General features: G+C 42.6%; 1 pseudogene; it reads right to left on the minus strand.

The window, feature by feature from the left end:
- LOC138747195 (zinc finger protein 91-like) overlaps positions 1-17,589 on the minus strand; it is a 119,609-nt pseudogene extending 102,020 nt beyond the window's left edge.
- Between the last annotated feature and the right edge of the window lie 336 nt (positions 17,590-17,925).

The following is a 17,925-nucleotide window of genomic DNA, read 5'->3' on the forward strand; positions in this document are numbered from 1 at the left end:
TATACTGTTTCTTAGTATCTTATAAGCAGTCATGAAGAAAACAAAAGCTCAACCTGCAAAGAAAATGACTACTAAACAGCTAGCAAGTGTTGAAGAATTTGGGCCTACCTTACAATTGGAGTCTTTGGACTCAATTCCTCCTCACCCTCGTCCACAGTGCCAGTTCTCCGGTAGGATTCAGTCTCCACTGGCACCGACCACGCAGTGCTGTGGAAGATGGCGCCAGCACCCGACATTGTCCCCCTCCGGACAAAGAAGAAAAATCACGCATGCGCATTATGTCAGGTGTGGCCCAGGCTGCGGGGGGACCTGAGCTCTCTTGGTCCAGTGATCCTGGACTGATGGGAGGGGGTGTCCGCACCCGTAGTCAGACTGATGCGACTTCCAATATCAACGGAGGAGGAGGAAGCAGACACAGGAAGACTGGAAGAGGAGGAAGACCAAGGTATGGAGGAGGAGGAAACTGTCATATACAAGGGTAGGCCCAGAGTTAAACAGGCTTTAAAGTTTAAGTCTGATTCTCATCATTCAGATTCAACTTTGCATATCGACTTATCTAAAGCAGATGGAGAATTTGGCAATTCAGATGAGTCAAGTGTTTTCATCTGTGAAGGAACAGCTTGTTGATATGAAAGGGGAAATATCTTCTATTAAATTGGATGCAAAATGATGGATAAGGTTCAGGATAAATTTAAGAAGATTGAAGAATAATTCATTGATTGTAAAGATGATGTGGAACAATGCAAAGAAAAGATGGATCAGATGGGAAATTCATTTACTAATTGGGAAATTCAGAAAAGTGGTTTGTCGAAGAAAATTGATGCTTTGGAGAATCAAAGTCAGAGAAATAATGTTAAAATTGTTGGTCTTCCGGAAGATTTTGAAGGTCTGGACCCGGTTAAGTTTTTCAGAAGTGGATTCCCGAGGTTTTGGGAACAGAATATTTTCTGAATAGTCTGGAACCGGACAGAGCCCATAGAACAATAAGAAGGAAGCCTCTTCCTGGTCAAGCTCCATGTTCTATTTTGATTAGATATGTGCGTTTCAAGATAGAGAGTTGATTTTAAGAGTTGCTGTTCAAAATGCAAGAAGTAATCAGGGCCTTTTATTAGTTAAAAATAATCGTTTTTTATGCTATTGAGTCAAGTAGTTATTAAACGTCGTAAAGAATTTAATTCGGCTAAGGCTGTCTTGTGGAAGAAAAGATACAAATTTGCTTTTCAGTATCCAGCTGTACTTAAAGTTTCTTATGGAGATTATCAATCTCAGTTTTTTAGTGATGACGCTGAAGCTCGTTGCTAATTATTGACCCAATAATAAGCAGGTGGGGTGACAAAAGGCAAAGGAGGAAAAACCCAACACCCAACCCCAACCAACCAATTTTCCCCTGCAACCGCTGCAATCGTGTCTGCCTGTCCTGCATCGGACTTGTCAGCCACAAACGAGCATGCAGCTGACGTGGACTTTTTACCCCCTCCATAAATCTTCGTCCGCGAAGCCAAGCCAAAGAAAAAAAAAGAATAAGCAGGTGCAAAGTCAAGAAAGATTTCCTCAACAACCTGTTTTGGTTCCGAAGAGGAAGAATGAAAAGCAAGAGATGGAATCTCAACAGTTAATTAATATTGGCATTGATGATGATCTGGTTATTTTTTATATATTACTCTTTGTTGTTCTGTTCATTAATCCTCTCGTTGCACAGGTTCAAGTTTATTATTATCTGACTGGTACAACCAGAACAAGCAGCATTTCTCTGGACCATATTTTTTATTTAAATTTAGATATACAGCATGGTAACAGACCCTCAAGGACCACAAGCCCATGCCACCAAATTAACCTAGAGGCCCCCCCCATATGTTTTGGAGGGAGGGAGGGATCTGGAGTTCCCGGGGAAAATCCACGCAAACATGGAGAGAACATACAAACATCTTAAAGTCTGCGTGGGATTTGAACCTCGGTCCTGATCACTGGCGCTGTAACAGCTTTGCACTAACTGCTATGCTAACCATGCCACCCCAATATCTTCGCCCACTCCAAAGCATCTACATCCCTCCTGTAATGAAGCAACCAGAACTGAATGCAACGCTCTCTTCACAATGTCATCCCTCCAGACTCTTCAGTATTGGCTGATCTTAACAAACTCCATAACCAGTTCTTTTCCATCAGTGGATAAGAGGGGAAGACTGTCAATCGAGAATACATACTCAAGAACCAACATACATATCTTTCTTTGAAGGGAATTTTGTGAGACGCCCTCTTACTATTCCCCCTATGGAATCCACTGCTATCAACCAGCATCAGCAGACTTTCTTGTTTAACTCCATTCAGCTGCTCCACTGTGAAGTCTCTTCAAGGAACCTCCACAAGGAGGTAGTATTGAAGTCTGCAGAAAGGTTTAGACAGGATGGAAAATTGGACAAGGTAAGTGGCAGATGGAGTGTAGCGTAGAGGAGTGTATGGTGGAAGGTTGAAAATATTGGCTGAGTTCCTCCAGCATTTCGCCATCTTTTTATTTTTATCAAAACCAGAACACCCAGACTGGGAAATAGCTTCTTCCCGCACGCTGTGAAATTGCTGAATGGTGTCCTGTAACCTTGGGTCTCTCATTAATAAAAAGAGTGAATTAGAGTTCAGATTCAGATTTATTGTCAGAGAACATACATGACACCATATGCGACCTTGAAATAATTTTTTCCTACAGGGCAGGCACTTAGCGGTAGTGCACAAAGACTGTACATGAAATACAATCATGACAAAATATCTCTGTATTTTTACTTTATTTATCTTTTTGTATATGTGTGCTGTGGGTTGTGTGTGGGCTGTGTGCATAGGATGTATCTTTTGAACAGCTGGCAAGTAAATATGACTTATCGAATATTCAATTTTTTAGATACTTACAGATTAGAAATGTCTTAAATACCATATTACTGGACTTTCCATTGTATATCCACTAGATAGAGTTGATAATATTTTTCTATTGAATCCTTCTCAGAAAATGTTAATTGGAATTATATATGAAAGATTATTGAAATTACATCCATTACTTCACAATAAGATTAAAAAAGGTTTGGGAATTGGAACTTGCAAGATCGATGGGTCAAGATTCTTAAACTGATGAATATATCTTCAATATGTGCCTAACATTCATTAATCCAATTCAAAGTGGTGCATCATGTTCACATGTCGAAAGATATGATGGCTTGTACCTTATCTAATACTTGTGACAGATGCCAATCTGATGTTGCTACATTGACACATGTTTTGGCTTGTTTATCCTTAGAAATCTTTCAGAAAGAAAGTTTTAACATCTTTTCAGCTGTATTTCCAGTGGAGCTACAACCCAATCCAATAACTACTCTTTTTGGGGTTATTGAACCAGACAAAGGGAGTTTTTCTGTACCTGTGCAATGGGTTGTGGCCTTCTCTACACTGTTGAAAGACTCAACCTCCAACAGTGGTTCATATTATGTCTTGTTTAAGTTTAGAAAAAAAAATTAGATGTGTATTTGATTCCTTGGTGAAATTTGAAAATACATGGCAATCTTTTATGTCTTATTTTCATTTGAAGTAAATGTTTTTTTTTAACTTTATTTAAAATTTTATGACATGAATAAAATAAAAATTACATTTAAAGAAATAATAAAAAATAAGATAATAAAAATTAGAATTTTCTTTGGCTTGGCTTCGCGGACGAAGATTTATGGAGGGGGTAAAAGTCCACGTCAGCTGCAGGCTCGTTTCTGGCTGACAAGTCCGATTTGGGACAGGCAGACACGGTTGCAGCGGCTGCAGGGGAAAAATGGTTGGTTGGGGTTGGGTGTTGGGTTTTTCCTCCTTTGTCTTTTGTCAGTGAGTTGGGCTCTGCGGTCTTCTTCAAAGGAGGTTGCTGCCCGCCAAACTGTGAGGCGCCAAGATGCACGGTTTGAGGCGATATCAGCCCACTGGCGGTGGTCAATGTGGCAGGCACCAAGAGATTTCTTTAGGCAGTCCTTGTACCTTTTCTTTGGTGCACCTCTGTCACGGTGGCCAGTGGAGAGCTCGCCATATAACACGATCTTGGGAAGGCGATGGTCCTCCATTCTGGAGACGTGACCCACCAGCGCAGCTGGATCTTCAGCAGCGTGGACTCGATGCTGTCGACCTTTGCCATCTCGAGTACTTCGACGTTAGGGATGAAAGCGCTCCAATGGATGTTGAGGATGGAGCGGAGACAACGCTGGTGGAAGCGTTCTAGGAGCCGTAGGTGATGCCGGTAGAGGACCCATGATTCGGAGCCGAACAGGAGTGTGGGTATTACAACGGCTCTGTATACGCTTATCTTTGTGATTAGAATTAGAATTAGAATACTACATCATTAAACTACACAAATTAACCCCCCCAATAATTATAACACAACATTAGTAATCTAATTTAAAATTAGTCCAACCCTCCCCCCAAAATAAAGAGTGAAGAATTAATTAACAATGTTGTAAATAAAATAGAAAAAAACCCACTTAAAAAAAAGGATAAAACTTAACAACAACAAAAATTACTAACCACAAAAAAAATATCAATACTAAAATAATACCCTTAAACATATATTTAAATCAAACATAATACATGTATTTAACAAATGAAATCCACTTTAAAACTAAGTTCAAATATTAAAATCATATATCAACCACATATCTGTTATACAAAAAATCATAATTAATAATACATAAATACAGAATTTCCATTAATACCAAGTTTCCTTTATAATTCATCATGAGAACAAAAACATCCCTTAGAAAAACAATCAGATAAACTTTTTATTCCCTTCCCCTCCCCTTATATAAAAAAAAGAAAAAAAAAAGTTCAAACTCTTATAAAATCTCCATATTCTTCATTTATAACAGGGATGTCAAACTCAAATTCACAGAGGGCCAAAATTAAAAACTTGGACTATGTCGAGGGCCGAACTAAATATTTATTGAAAATTTTCAACAACATCTGCATGTTTTCTCTTCTTTCAACATATGTAATGTTAAACTTTTGCTTATTAAAATAAATGTTTAATAATAGTTTTGGATAAACTCTTTCCAGAAGCATTAACAAATGAGAAATAAAATATTCAATAAATAATATTTCTCTACAGAGGATTTGTCAAATGTTGCTAGTGTGCTGTCGAATAGTAAAATCTGAGGGCTATTGAGAATGTGGGAGAATAACATGATTCCTGAAACAATCAAATGGGTGACTGATTGTGGGCATGAACCCTAGCAGGGTTATTTGCCATGCCCTTTTTCCATTGGTACAGATATCCTTTGATTTACACACTTTTCAAGTTTTATGTCTAATGAGCTTGTATCCAGGTGCAGGACCATTTTTAACCAGGAATATATTTATCACTGTGACATGAAACTATTGGAAGTTCGTTTTATCCTGAGATTAAAGTTCATAATACTTACTCAGGCCTGTGAGTGGGAGGGCGGGGTTTGCGGGCGATCGGGTCGGACAACGACAGTGCGGGGGCATCGGCTCTCCCTGCAGGGCGGCATCTCGGCGGATCAGCGGCCCTGTCACCGTGAGTCGTGGGTTGGCTTGCGGCAGGGAGGGGGAGTGGGCAACGGTCCTGGCGAGGTCAGGCCCGAGACCTCCGGTTCCGGGCACTGGGAAGTGGCCTTGGCTTCCCCTGACACCGGCCAGGCCCCAAAACCAGAGTCCACGGTGAGACCCTGCAACGTAAACAGAGGAGGTGGGGGCAATTAGCGGGCTGACGCCAATGCATTCTGGGATTTGTAGTATTAGCTGTGCATGCGTTATACTGGCGCGGCGGCCAGCGGGCCACCTCTAATACATTTTTGAAATGATCTTGCGGGCCAAATATAATTATATCGCAGGCCAAATTTGGCTCGCAGGCCAGAGTTTGACATGTGTGATTTATAACATCTTCAAAATTCTCTATCGAAATTAACTTAATTTTATTAAACTCTTCTCCCTCAATGTATTTGTACTTATTTTTCTTCTTTTTCTTCTATCACCTTTCCCCTCATCTTCCTCTTCATCTAATTCAACATCCTCAATTTTTGACATTATCTTCTGTGACATCATCCTCTTAAAAAAGAAAGAAAAAAGAGAGAAACCCCCCCCCAAAAAAGAGAAAAAGGAGAAAAAAAACCTCCTAATTCCCTCTCAATTACAATCAGAAAACAAAAAGAGTTAAAAAAAAATAAAATTATTTATTTTAAAAAAATAATTAAAAAAACCTTCACTTCTTAACCCAAAAATTAAAAAGAAAAAAAAACAGGTCGGAGGTCACAACTACCTCCTCCTGTTTAAACCCCCCAAAGCGGTAACTCCCCCAAAATATTGGGTGTGAGATAACTCACAGGTAGCTGATGACTTCTGGAAACTAGTACCCAACCAGTTCCCTCTCCCAACTCCCATTTCATTAAACTATCATCATTATTTAAACTATTTAAACTCTTCTCAAAAAAAAAGATAAAAGATTTATTTTTTTAAATCAACGTTGCCACTTCGGTCACCATTGCTTCCATTTCTTTTAAAAATCTGGATCCCACCTTACATCTCTACTCTCTTTGGAGACCTTGAAGGACTACATCGTTCCTGAAACTGCATGATTGGTAGAGACTGAGCAAAGTCCATAACCTCTTTAGGATTGTCAAAGAACTTTGGCTAATTTCCATCCTAAAAAATCTTCAGTACTGCAGAATACCTGAATGTTGCCTTATGACTTTTTTTCCACAACCGTTCTTTCACAGAATTAAATTCGCGTCGTTGAAACATAATTTCTTGACTCAAATCTTAATAGAAGAAAACAGGATTATTCTGAACCATCAAAGGAGATCTATTTTGCTGGGCATTTCTAATAGCCGTACGTAAAATTGTCTCTGTCACAATAGTTTAAACAACGGATCAAAACAGATCTTGGATTCTATCCTGAAAAAGATTTTCTTCTTAAAACTCTATAAGCACGTTCCAGTATTAAACCTTCAGGGAATTTATCCTGTCCTAACACTCGTGGAATCCATTCAGTAAAAAATTTTCTTGGATCTGGTTCTTCTATGCCTTCTGGCAAACTTGTTCCGTCTAGATTGATTCTCCAAATAATCAACCTTTTTTGCTAAATTTTTATTTTGGATCTGCAATGTTTCAATTATTATATTTTCATCTTGCAGTTGATCCTGTGCATCGACTAAACCTTGATCACACATTTCAAATCTTTCAATGGTTTCAAGCTTAAAAGCTCCATTAATGACTTCCGCCATCGCATTAATCTTGGAAATAAACAGGTTCACAAAATTAGCTAAGTGACTCGATACAGAATATATCTTATCTTCAAGATCCTTAACAGACATTTCAACAGAAGTAGATTCAGGCATAATGGGGTCTTGCTGTTCCTTAGAGACCACGGTATCTTCTGTCCCTTCCCTTAATTTAGTATCTTTTCTAGCAGTTTGACTTCGTATAAAAATCCCTCTCAAAGTCCCCCCTGCAATACCAGGAGACTGAAGATCAGAGTTATCTTTAAGGAAAATCTCTTTAATCATCTTCACTGAATCGATGTCTGGAAAAACCGTTGTAATTGAAGATGCATTTTGCAGCGCCACCACTGTAGTAGTCGAATGACAGCTCTTTAACTCTCCAGCTGGTGGCGCCCCAGCTGATTCAACTGTCAAAGTCTGAGTAACAGCACTCACAGTGACCGTTGTGTGAAATACTGGAACCCGTCCAGCTCTTTGGTCTGAAAGCTGTTGAATACAACCTTCAAAGAGCCTCACCGGCTTAAAACGGAGTTTCAATGCCGAACTCTGTACGTCTTCCTCTGGATCCATTCGACGCTGAGTCCTGGCTTCTTGTAAACAAGAAGGCTCAGACAATTTCGGAAAATGTAGTTTTTTAACAGTCTGTTGATGTTTTCTTTTACCCTTTTTTTTTGCATATAAACCATTGGGCACTAATCCAGCACCTCTTATTATTTATAAACTTTTAAAAGAACTTTAACGGGCACTTAAAGACAAAACAATAAATCAGAGTCAGGAGAGGTCTGGAAGGCATGTCTGTTCCCTACGCCATCTTGCCACTCCCCCGAAGTAAATGTTTTTAATGTGATTAGATATGCTCACTCTTCCAGATGAGATTTTGTCTTACTTACATATAACCCTCAGGATAAGCTGCTCAGATTTATTTTTTGGTTAGTTTTCTTTTTTTTTAAATACATTAAGTTTTTTCATATATAATATTTTTGCTGTCTTTTCTGTGCAGTGCAGTGGAAGGGGGACTGAGTTTATACTGTTTGAAGTTTTATCTTGAGATATATAATCATGTATTTCAGTTTCATTCCATTCTATTCAATTTATTATAAAAGCCAATAAAAAAGATTGGAAAAGTGTGTGTTATGTCTAGTTCTACATGTACAGACAGATGATAATGAACCAAACTTGAATTGCAGTGTAAAGAAGAAAGTCTTGCTTCTTGTTTATCACAGCCTACAACACACTGCTAATGGAGGTCATAGAAATCCCAGACGCTCTCCTTGAAATTGTTACAGAGTTCTGTGTTGTGTATTGGCCTATGTGTTGTGTGGTTTTGTGTTGGAAAGTGACAGTTTGCCTTAGAGAGTGAAGGTGAAGGTGGACTGCTGAGAGTGTGGGAGATGGACTGGGCATGTGCAGATGATATAGAAATTTCTGGACTTGGAAGACAAACCAGGTGTGGCTGTGAAGTGGAAGGAGGCCCAAGCAGAGTCTTTGTCTGGGAGGCAGTTTAGAATGTTGGGCATTTTAAAAGAGGTGAACATTCTGAAGGCAGCCAGAAGGATCTGAACCAAGCCAATGTTCCTCTCTCTGCAAGCAATACAAGAAGACAACTTCGAATTGTGTGCTCTCTCTCTCTTAAAAATTCTATTGGCTTCAGTTTATTTAAAAAAAATAATTTTGTTTATGATCTTTGCTTCGGTTGAGAATCGAAGTTTTGTGAGTCTTGTGTGTTTTGTGTCTAAGTTTTTCTGTGGGCTGGTTGGAAATATAACTTAGACTTTAATTACATATGTTATATTTAGGCTGGGGAATTTATTACACTGTTATAGAAATTTACATAGTAACCAGTGGGCATTGTTATAAAAGGGGGGATTTTGAAGATGAATTTTTGAAAATAAATCAATTGTTCATCTTTACTCCTGTGTGATATGCCTTCTTTGAGGTTGCTGGTTTGATCTTGTAACACAATTTGGGGACATCATCTGGGATCAAACCAAATTGGAAGCTTTAGGGGTCATTGACTTGTCTGAGCTTGGCTCAACCTCCAGCTTGAAATTAAAAATAAATAGTGAGTGTATAAATCACCAGCAGAAAAACCAGTAACTATGAATATTGACCAGTTCATCGCAAACACTTCAGTGGTTAATTTAAAAATGGCTAAAAAGTCAGAACTGATGGTTATAGTTGGCAAGTTAAAACTTCTTACAGTAAGAACTGGGATGAAAAAATAAGGAAATTGCCTGAAAGATTGTTAAGCACTATGTAGGAAAGGGGGTATTTGAAGAAGCTGCATTAGAACAGTTTCCAAAGGAGAAAACTTCAGAGGAAGTAAAGTTGGCTTTGAGAAAACTGGAGTTAGAGGAGAGAGAGAAAGAATGGAGGCATGAGCTAGAAGTAGCTAAATTAAAGCTGTCCCTAATGCAAGGAGAGGGAGAAGCCCAAAACCCACATGCTGGTCAGGAGGTTTCTGGTCAGTAGAGAAGTGAGGTTAGTTCCCTCCATTTGAGGAAGCTGAAATAGACCAGTATTTTCAGCATTTTGAGAAAGTAGCTATAAATTTAAAATGGCCACCAGACCAGTGGTCACTCCTGCTATAATGTGTTCTTAAAGGGAAAGCCCAACAAGTGTATTCGTGTCTCACTGTACAACAAGCAGTTGATTATGTATTTGTAAAGCAGGCTATACTCTGATCTTATGAACTAGTCCCAGAGGATTATAGACAAAAGTTCAGGAGTTTAAAAAATAGCAACAACCCAATCTTACCTGGATTTTGCTTATAGGAAGGTTGTGTGTTTTGATCGGTGGTGTTCCGCAATGAAAGTAGAAAATAACTGATTTATTGAGGGAAATCATTCTGATGGAGAAGATTAAAAATTGTGTTTCTGATGATATTCAAATATACTTGGCAGAGAAAAATATAAAAACTTGGCAACAATTGGTTAAATTCACAGAGGAATATGCTTTAACCCACGAGTCTAAGTGTATACTGCTGATAATCCAAGTAGAGTAGAAAAAAAATCTAGAATTGAGGTTAAAGGAAGAGAGGAAGAGAAATGGGTAAAGGAAAATTTTTCGAGTGTTATTTGCCACTATTGTAAGAAGCGGCTGGAGGAGGCAGCGACTTGAGTTCGTGTGACTATCTGGAGGGGGAGCTTGGAGAGTGTGTGGGGGTTAATTGGCCAAGGGGCCAATAAAAGGAGGATAAGTATAAGGGAGCAGCCAGGGAGGAACAGCCCAGTGAGTGAGTGGCACAGTGAAGGAGTGGGTCTTTGAGGCTTTGGCTCGAGAGGCTACGGACGAGCATGCTGGATGAAAGGTAAAACATTCACAGTTAATTTAATACATATCTGTTTATTTTTTACTTTGTAAGGTGTGAGGAGGAGGAGGAAGGATGAGTGTGAAGGCAGTTTTCTGCTCTCAGTGTCACATGTGGGAAGTCATGGAGTCTTTACGTTTCCCGTCCACGTGTACACAAAGTGGGCTGAGCTGCAGCATCTATGGGACTGCAGCTCAGTGACCTCTCTCTGGTTAGGGAGAGTGAGACCATCATGGACAAGGAGTGTGGCCTGAAGGACCGGGTCAAGGAATTTGAGCTGCAGCTCGATGACCTCACTCTGGTTATGGAGAATTAGGCTATCATAGACAAGAGCTACAGACAGGAGGTCACACAGGGGCCATGGGAGGAGGGGCAGTGGGTTACCATTAGGAGGAGGAAAAAGAGGGGTCAGGTTCATGTGCAAGGATCCAAGTCTGTAATCTTCAGAAATTGGTACTCCACCTTGAGTACTGAGGAGGGGAATAATCAGACTATGGTGGGCAGAGGTGTGGTGTCAACCTCTGTGACACAGAAAGGTAGGGATAAAAGGAAAAGAGCGATAGTTATAGGGGATTCAATGGTTAGGACAGACAGAGGTTTTTGTGGATGCGATAAGGAAAACCGGATGGTGGTTTTCCTCCTTGGTCCCATGGTCCAGGATGTGACTATGTGCATTTAGAACATCTTAAAAGGGGAGGGTGAGGAGCCTGAGGTTGTGGTACATGTTGGTACCAATGATGTTGGAAGGAAGGAGGAAGTGATCCTGCAGAATTAGTATAGGTAGTTGGGTAGGGAGTTTAAAAGGACCACTAAGGGGGTAATCTCTGGATTGCTTTGTGTGCCACGTGACAATGAGGGCAGAAATAGAATTAGGTGGAGGTTAAACACGTGGCTAAAGGGGTGGAGTAAGAGACAGGGTTTCAAGTTCTTGGACCACTGGGACCTTTTTTGGGGAAGATGGGACCTATACCGTAATGGTGGGTTACATCTTAATCCCAGAGGGACCAGTCTCCAGGCAGGGTCATTTGCTAGGGCTGTCAGAGGTGGTTTAAACTAGTATGGTTGGGGACAGGGTTTCAAGTTAGGCAGGACAGCAGGGTGAGGGTTAGTAGGCTAAGGAAAGAGACAAGTTTGTATAATTTGAGGGAGGAAAGCAGGAAGTCGTAAAAAGATGTTATAGTGAAAATTATGAGAATGGAAGAGAGGAGAATATGCAGAAGGTAGGATGTAGGAGATCCCTGAGATGTATTTATTTTAATGCGAGGAACATAGTAAGGAAGCTGGATGAGCTAAAGGTGTGGATTGACATTTGGCATTATGATGTTGTTGGCCATTAGCGAGACGTGGTTGAAGGAAGTTTGTGACTGGCAGTTGAAAGTTCCAAGATTTTGCTGCTTTAGATGTGACAGAGTTGGTGGATTAAGAGGGGGAAGTGTGGCATTACTTGTCTGGGAGGATATTACAGCAGTGCTGAGGCAAGGTAGACTGGAGGGCTCATTGACGGAGGCAGTGTGGGTAGAGCTGAAAAATAATAAGAGTGAGGTTACTATTATGGGGGTATATTATAGGCCTCCAAATGGGGAAAGGGAACTAGAAGAGCAAATGTGTAAGGAAATAGGTGAGATGTGCAGGAGAAATAGGGTGGTGTTGGTTGGGGATTTCAATTTTCCAAACATAGATTGGAAAACGCAGTCAGTAAAAGGGCTTAATATTTATGCAGTGTTCAGGATGGCTTTTTGCAGCAATATGTTGAGACACTAACAGTTGAGATGATATTTAAATATACTTGATAGAAAAAAATATAAAAACTTGGCAAGAATTCAGAGAGGAATTTTAACCCACGAGTCTAAGTGGATACCATAGTTGTGATTCAAGAAAATGTCAGAATTGCAAATATCGAATAAAAGATTAAATTTAACCAGAAAGTTGCTCAAATGATGCACAATATCCAATAATAAACAGATCCTTTAAACTATGAAAAAAGTGATTGGATTCATTAAGGCTTGAAAGAGAGAAATTAATGAAATGCAAAACTGTGCCAAAATTCTCACATTATTAACTTTGTTTAAAATGGAAGAGCCGAGAGGTACTAAATTAGAAAAACTTTGGGGGGAATTCAGCTCCATTGATCCCCATAATGGGCGGTCAGAATGACATTGAAAAAAAGGACCAAAGCGTAAGAGACCGTAAATTGACAGCCCAATAGTAAAATCTAAAATTAAACAGAACCATTCCACCATCTCTCTTCGATCTCTGTAGAAGAACTTTATTTAGGCAAGGATGTTTACCCTTCCCTGTGTAAGATGATAGTCAGGTCAAATACGTCAAAATTTAAGAACAAAAATTTATGAAAAAATATAGAAATTTAGGTAAGATGATCATTTTAATAGTATTGATACAGCCAACTAGAGTTGTAGACAAAAGTGACCATTGGGTCAGGGAATGTTTCACTTGTTTAAGCAGAGCAAGATAATTCTCCTTAAAAAGATGTTTATGATTCTTTGTAATTGTAATGATGAGATAGGTAAAGTGACTTTTAACAATCTTAAAAGGAGAACCATGCAGGAGAATTCAGTGGAATTCACTTTTAAGCAAATTCAATTTGTATCCTGAAAATGGGCTGAATTGTGTAAGTTATGACATCATATGGAGAGGGAGGCAACTGGATCTGAAATGAAAATAAGAGATCATCTGCAAAAAGAGAGACCTTACTGTTACAAGGCCAGAGGACTCCAAATCCGGCAGCAATAGAAATTCACCAAGACAATGGTGATTTTAACAAAAGTTGCTTTTAATTTTAAACATAAAATCAATCTAACTTATTACTATTAACTTAACCCCCTTCTAATTCTAAGCACACATATATATATATAATATGTATATGACAGGAAGGTTCTTTGTTTGGCTGTCCAAACATTCACTGGTCGTCACACTGCTTCTCGCGGAAATGACGTCACTGGCTTGCCGACTGCGGATAGGCTGGCATTCTCACTGTTTCCAGCTGTGTGGATTGCAGCCCATGAAGATAGCCCATTTAGCTGACATGGCCTTTGTAGGATTGCCATTTTGGGACACCATCTTGTGTGCCAAGATTCTTGCTGGATAGTGGGCTGCCAAACCCTTTACTTCCTATGATGCTGGATGACCTGGAGAGTTTCTCTAGCACATTTGTGTCTCACCAACTAGGTGAAACCAGACATTGGCTTCTCGCAGAGTGGTGAATCTGTGGAATTCTCTGCTCAATTAAGCAGTGGAGGTTGCCTTGAGTATTTACGACATGTATGGATAGATTTTTAATGGATTGGGGAATTAAGGGTTGTAGGGAATGGGAGGGTAAGAGGAGCTGAGTTCATGGCCAAATCAGCAATGATCTTATTTGAATGGCAGAGCAGGTTCGACAGGCTCAATATTCAACTCCTGCTCCTGTTTCTTACATTGAGGTGAACAGTGCAGGTGTCTAGAAGTGGAAGCTCAGTGAACAGAGAGGAGAAAGAAACTGAAGAGTATCGCAGCAGGGTGAGGTGTTTGGGGGCTAGTATGGAGCAGAAACAGGGACAGGATGGGAGATACCAGGATGCTCCCAGTGTAGCCCCAGCTGGTCTGAATGGCATTGTCTTTGTATCTACATTGAGTGTATAACAGAGATACAAGGGGATGAGATGCAATTTTCAAACAGCTGCTTCATTTGGTACAGATCCAGGACATGAAATTCAATTCCTGCAATTGGTGACACGGTTAGTGAAACACTAACAACCCAGGTTTGAATTTAGTCCTGCCTGCAAGGTGTCTGTGATTGGTAGGTTAATTGGTCAAGACAGGTTTTAACCGTGCTGTATTGTTAATTTTTTAAAAACATTTAATCAGAGTCACTAACATTGAGGGAGAGAATCCATCTCCACCTCCACTTCCCTCTGCCTTGGAAAATCAACCAACATATTAAAAGACTCACCCCTCCCCAGACACACTCCCTTTACCCCCTCCCCATGGAGAAGATTCACCAGTGTGAGCTCACTCCCACCAGATTCACAGAGAGTTCCTTCCCGTTATCAGATTCTTGAATGATCCTCATACTAGTAGAATAATGCTGCTTTTGCCTTGTACCAACTGGTCTGTCCCTGCACTGTGACTTATTTGCTGGACTATGTACGGGATGTCCAGCTAAACTGCTCCAAAACAAACTTCCTCACCTTTGTAAATGTGACAACAAACTTGAACCTGAAAACAAATTGCAAATTGACAACAATACCATGACCTGTTTTGATTTGTTGCCTCAATAACAACAAGACTCCAGTCCCTCCTGCTGTTTGAACGAGTGGTTTAAATATTCCACATTGCAAACTCGCTGGTGTTTCACCAGGCCTTTTGACTTCCCGGACTCAGAACAGTTGAACAGCCTCTTCCCAGTATGGACCTGTTGGTAGGTCAGCAGGCAGGAGGACCGGTTAAAGCCCTTTCTGCACTCAAGGTGACAAATGGCCTCTCTCCAGAGTGGACTCGTTGGTGGGTCTGCAGGTGTGAGGACAGGGTGAACCCCTTTCCGCACCTGGGACATACGAATAGCCTCTCCCCAGTGTGGGTCCGCTGGTGCCTCAGAAGGTTGGAGGACCGGGCAAACCCCTTTCCGCACTCGAGGCAAACAAATGGCCTTTCACCGGTGTGGACCAACTGGTGGGACAGCAAGTCGTAGGACTGTGTGAACCCCTTTCCGCACTCAAGGCAGACAAATGGCCTCTTCCTAGAGTGGACCCGCTGATGGGCCATCAGGTCACAGGACTTGGTAAATCTCTTCCCGCACGCTGAGCAGGTGAAGGGCCTCTCTTCGGTGTGAATTCGCCGGTGGTTCCTCAGACTGTACGACGCAGTGAAGCACTTCCCACATTCAGGGCAGATGAATGGCCTCTCCCCAGTGTGGACCCGCTGGTGGATCACCAGGGTGGAGGATTGACTGAAGCTCCTGCCGCACTCGAGGCAGACGAACGGCCTCTCCCCGGTGTGGAGCCGCTGGTGGGTCTGTAGGTTGGAGAACTGAGTGAAGCCCTTCCCGCACTCAGAGCAGACAAATGGCCTCTCCCCAGTGTGGAGCCGCTGGTGGGTTTGCAGGTGGGAGGTCCGGGTGAAGCCCTTCCCACACTCATGGCAGGTGAATTGCTTTACCCCAGTGTGGACCCGTTGATGGGTTTGCAGGGTGTAGGACTGAGTGAAGCCCTTACCACACTCAGTGCAGACAAATGGCCTCTCCCCGGTGTGGAGCCGCTGGTGGGTCTGTAGGTTGGAGAACCGAGTGAAGCCCTTCCCGCACTTAGAGCAGACAAATGGCCTCTCCCCAGTGTGGAGCCGCTGGTGGATCTGCAGGTGGGAGATTCGGGTGAATCCCTTCCCACACTCGTGGCAGATGAATGGTTTTTCCCCGGTATGGACCCACTGGTGTTTCGTTAACTCACTCAACAACTTAAAGTTCTTCTCGCAGACGGAGCACTGAAATGGGTTCATTGCTGTGGAGCCGAGAGGTAGTGACCAGGGGATAAATCAATGCAGTACACAGTGCGTGCTTAGACTGATGGAGGGTCTTGGAGAGCTGGACAGCGGATTAAATCAACATTGAGGCTGGGACTTGGCTGGGATCTGGGAAAAATCGTCCTCTTGCCAGGTGTTGCAAGCCCCAGAACCATAGAGCCCTCTGTTCCGGGACTCTGCTCCCAGAGACCCGGCACCCGGTGCTGAATTTCCTGCAGTCCCCAACAAGTGCCGGGGCCTTTGGGGTCATTTACATATACGTGACGTCACTTCACGCGTGCCTGTACCCTCTCTTCTTTCATATGGTGATGGGGTACTTTCTTGGGCAAAGAGATTTCTGAGAAATGATCATCGCCATGAAAGTCATTGAGCGATTGTCTTTAAACAAAGCAGTTCTCGGGCCAGTGTCTCCCAAATCAATCTCCCATAATGCAACTGCTACAATGGCGGAAACACAGGTGTCAATCAATGCACAGAAAGATCCTATCAACGATGACAGTCATTGTTTTCATGTTGATTGACGAATAAATATTCCAGGATTATTTCCCAGTGCATCCTTGGAAAATATCAGGCAATATTTTGTATCAACGCGAGGAGAGGGAATGTCGAAAGGGCGCTGGCTCGTAACGTTGGGGATTCTTTCCCTCTTCCACCGATGGTGCTCAACCTGCTGAGTTCCTCCAGCAGAGCGGAGAGACTAGACCAGCCGTATCACAGCGCCAGGCAGCTGGGTTCGAGAGCCAGATGGGTTTGTTACCATGCTGGATCCCTAAAACTATAAATGAAAAAAATGTTTTGTTTTGGGTAAGATTGTTGTGTCCAACTAGCATTAAAATTCAAATTTATGACTAAACATGAACAACTTAACACACTAAATTTACCAAAGTGGAAATACAGTTAGAAGTTCTATCAATAACTTAGAATAAGTCATCTCAAAGTCGCCCTCCTTCCTCCAATCCCCCTCCCTCTCCCTCCATCTGCTCCCCCTCCCCTCCTCCCTCCCCCACCCCATTCCCCCAACCCTCCCTTTCCTTCTCTCCACTATACCTCCCTGCCCCCTTGTTCTACTCTCCCCGTCTCTACCCACCCTCCCTCTCTCAGTCCAACTCCTGCTCCAACCATCCCCCCCCCCCACCAACCCGTGCAGGCGGGGAAGAGGGAGGGACAGGGGCTGCGGCCAGGGAGTGGGGGGGGGGGGGGGGAAAGAGGAGAACACACTCGCTGCCCGTTGTCAGGGACCCTTCTCCTTGATGGCACCCCCCCCCCCCTCCTCGCTCCACACCGGCAGGAGGCGGGTCTCCCCTCCCCTCTCCCCCCCATGCCCCTTACTCCTCCCTCCCCCGGCCCGACTGGGGGGGGACGAGGGCCCGACCGATCGCCCTCCTCCCCAAGGCCGCCCTCACCCTCCGGCAACACCAGATCCAACGGAACAAGTCTCACCTCCAACCGCGCGCACTGCGGACTCGTCCGTGGACAGGCCCGTTGCTGAGGGAACGGCTGTGACGTAAAACGCAGGTTGGGGGGGCACGCCATCACGTGACCGCCGGCTGTTAATCACAGGAGCTGCAGCGCTCGGGGCGTCACCAACCCTTTCAGGTTAATTGTTGGTTTCCCCCCACTGTGGACAGGGTAGAAGGTGGTTCTCATATTCCCCCCCCCCCCCCAACTGTTGTCAGGGTAGAAGGTGGTTCTCATTCACCCTCCCCCCATCCCCACTGTGGACAGGGTAGAAGCTGGTTGTCAAACCCACCCCCTCTGTGAACAGGGCAGAAGGAGGTTCTCATTCTCCCCCTCCATCTGTCGACAGGGTAGAAGATGCTACTCATTCCCCCCACTCCCCACTGTGGACTGGGCAGA

This window comes from Narcine bancroftii, chromosome 1 (genome assembly GCF_036971445.1).
Source record: "Narcine bancroftii isolate sNarBan1 chromosome 1, sNarBan1.hap1, whole genome shotgun sequence".
NCBI classification, from domain to species: Eukaryota; Metazoa; Chordata; class Chondrichthyes; order Torpediniformes; family Narcinidae; genus Narcine; species Narcine bancroftii.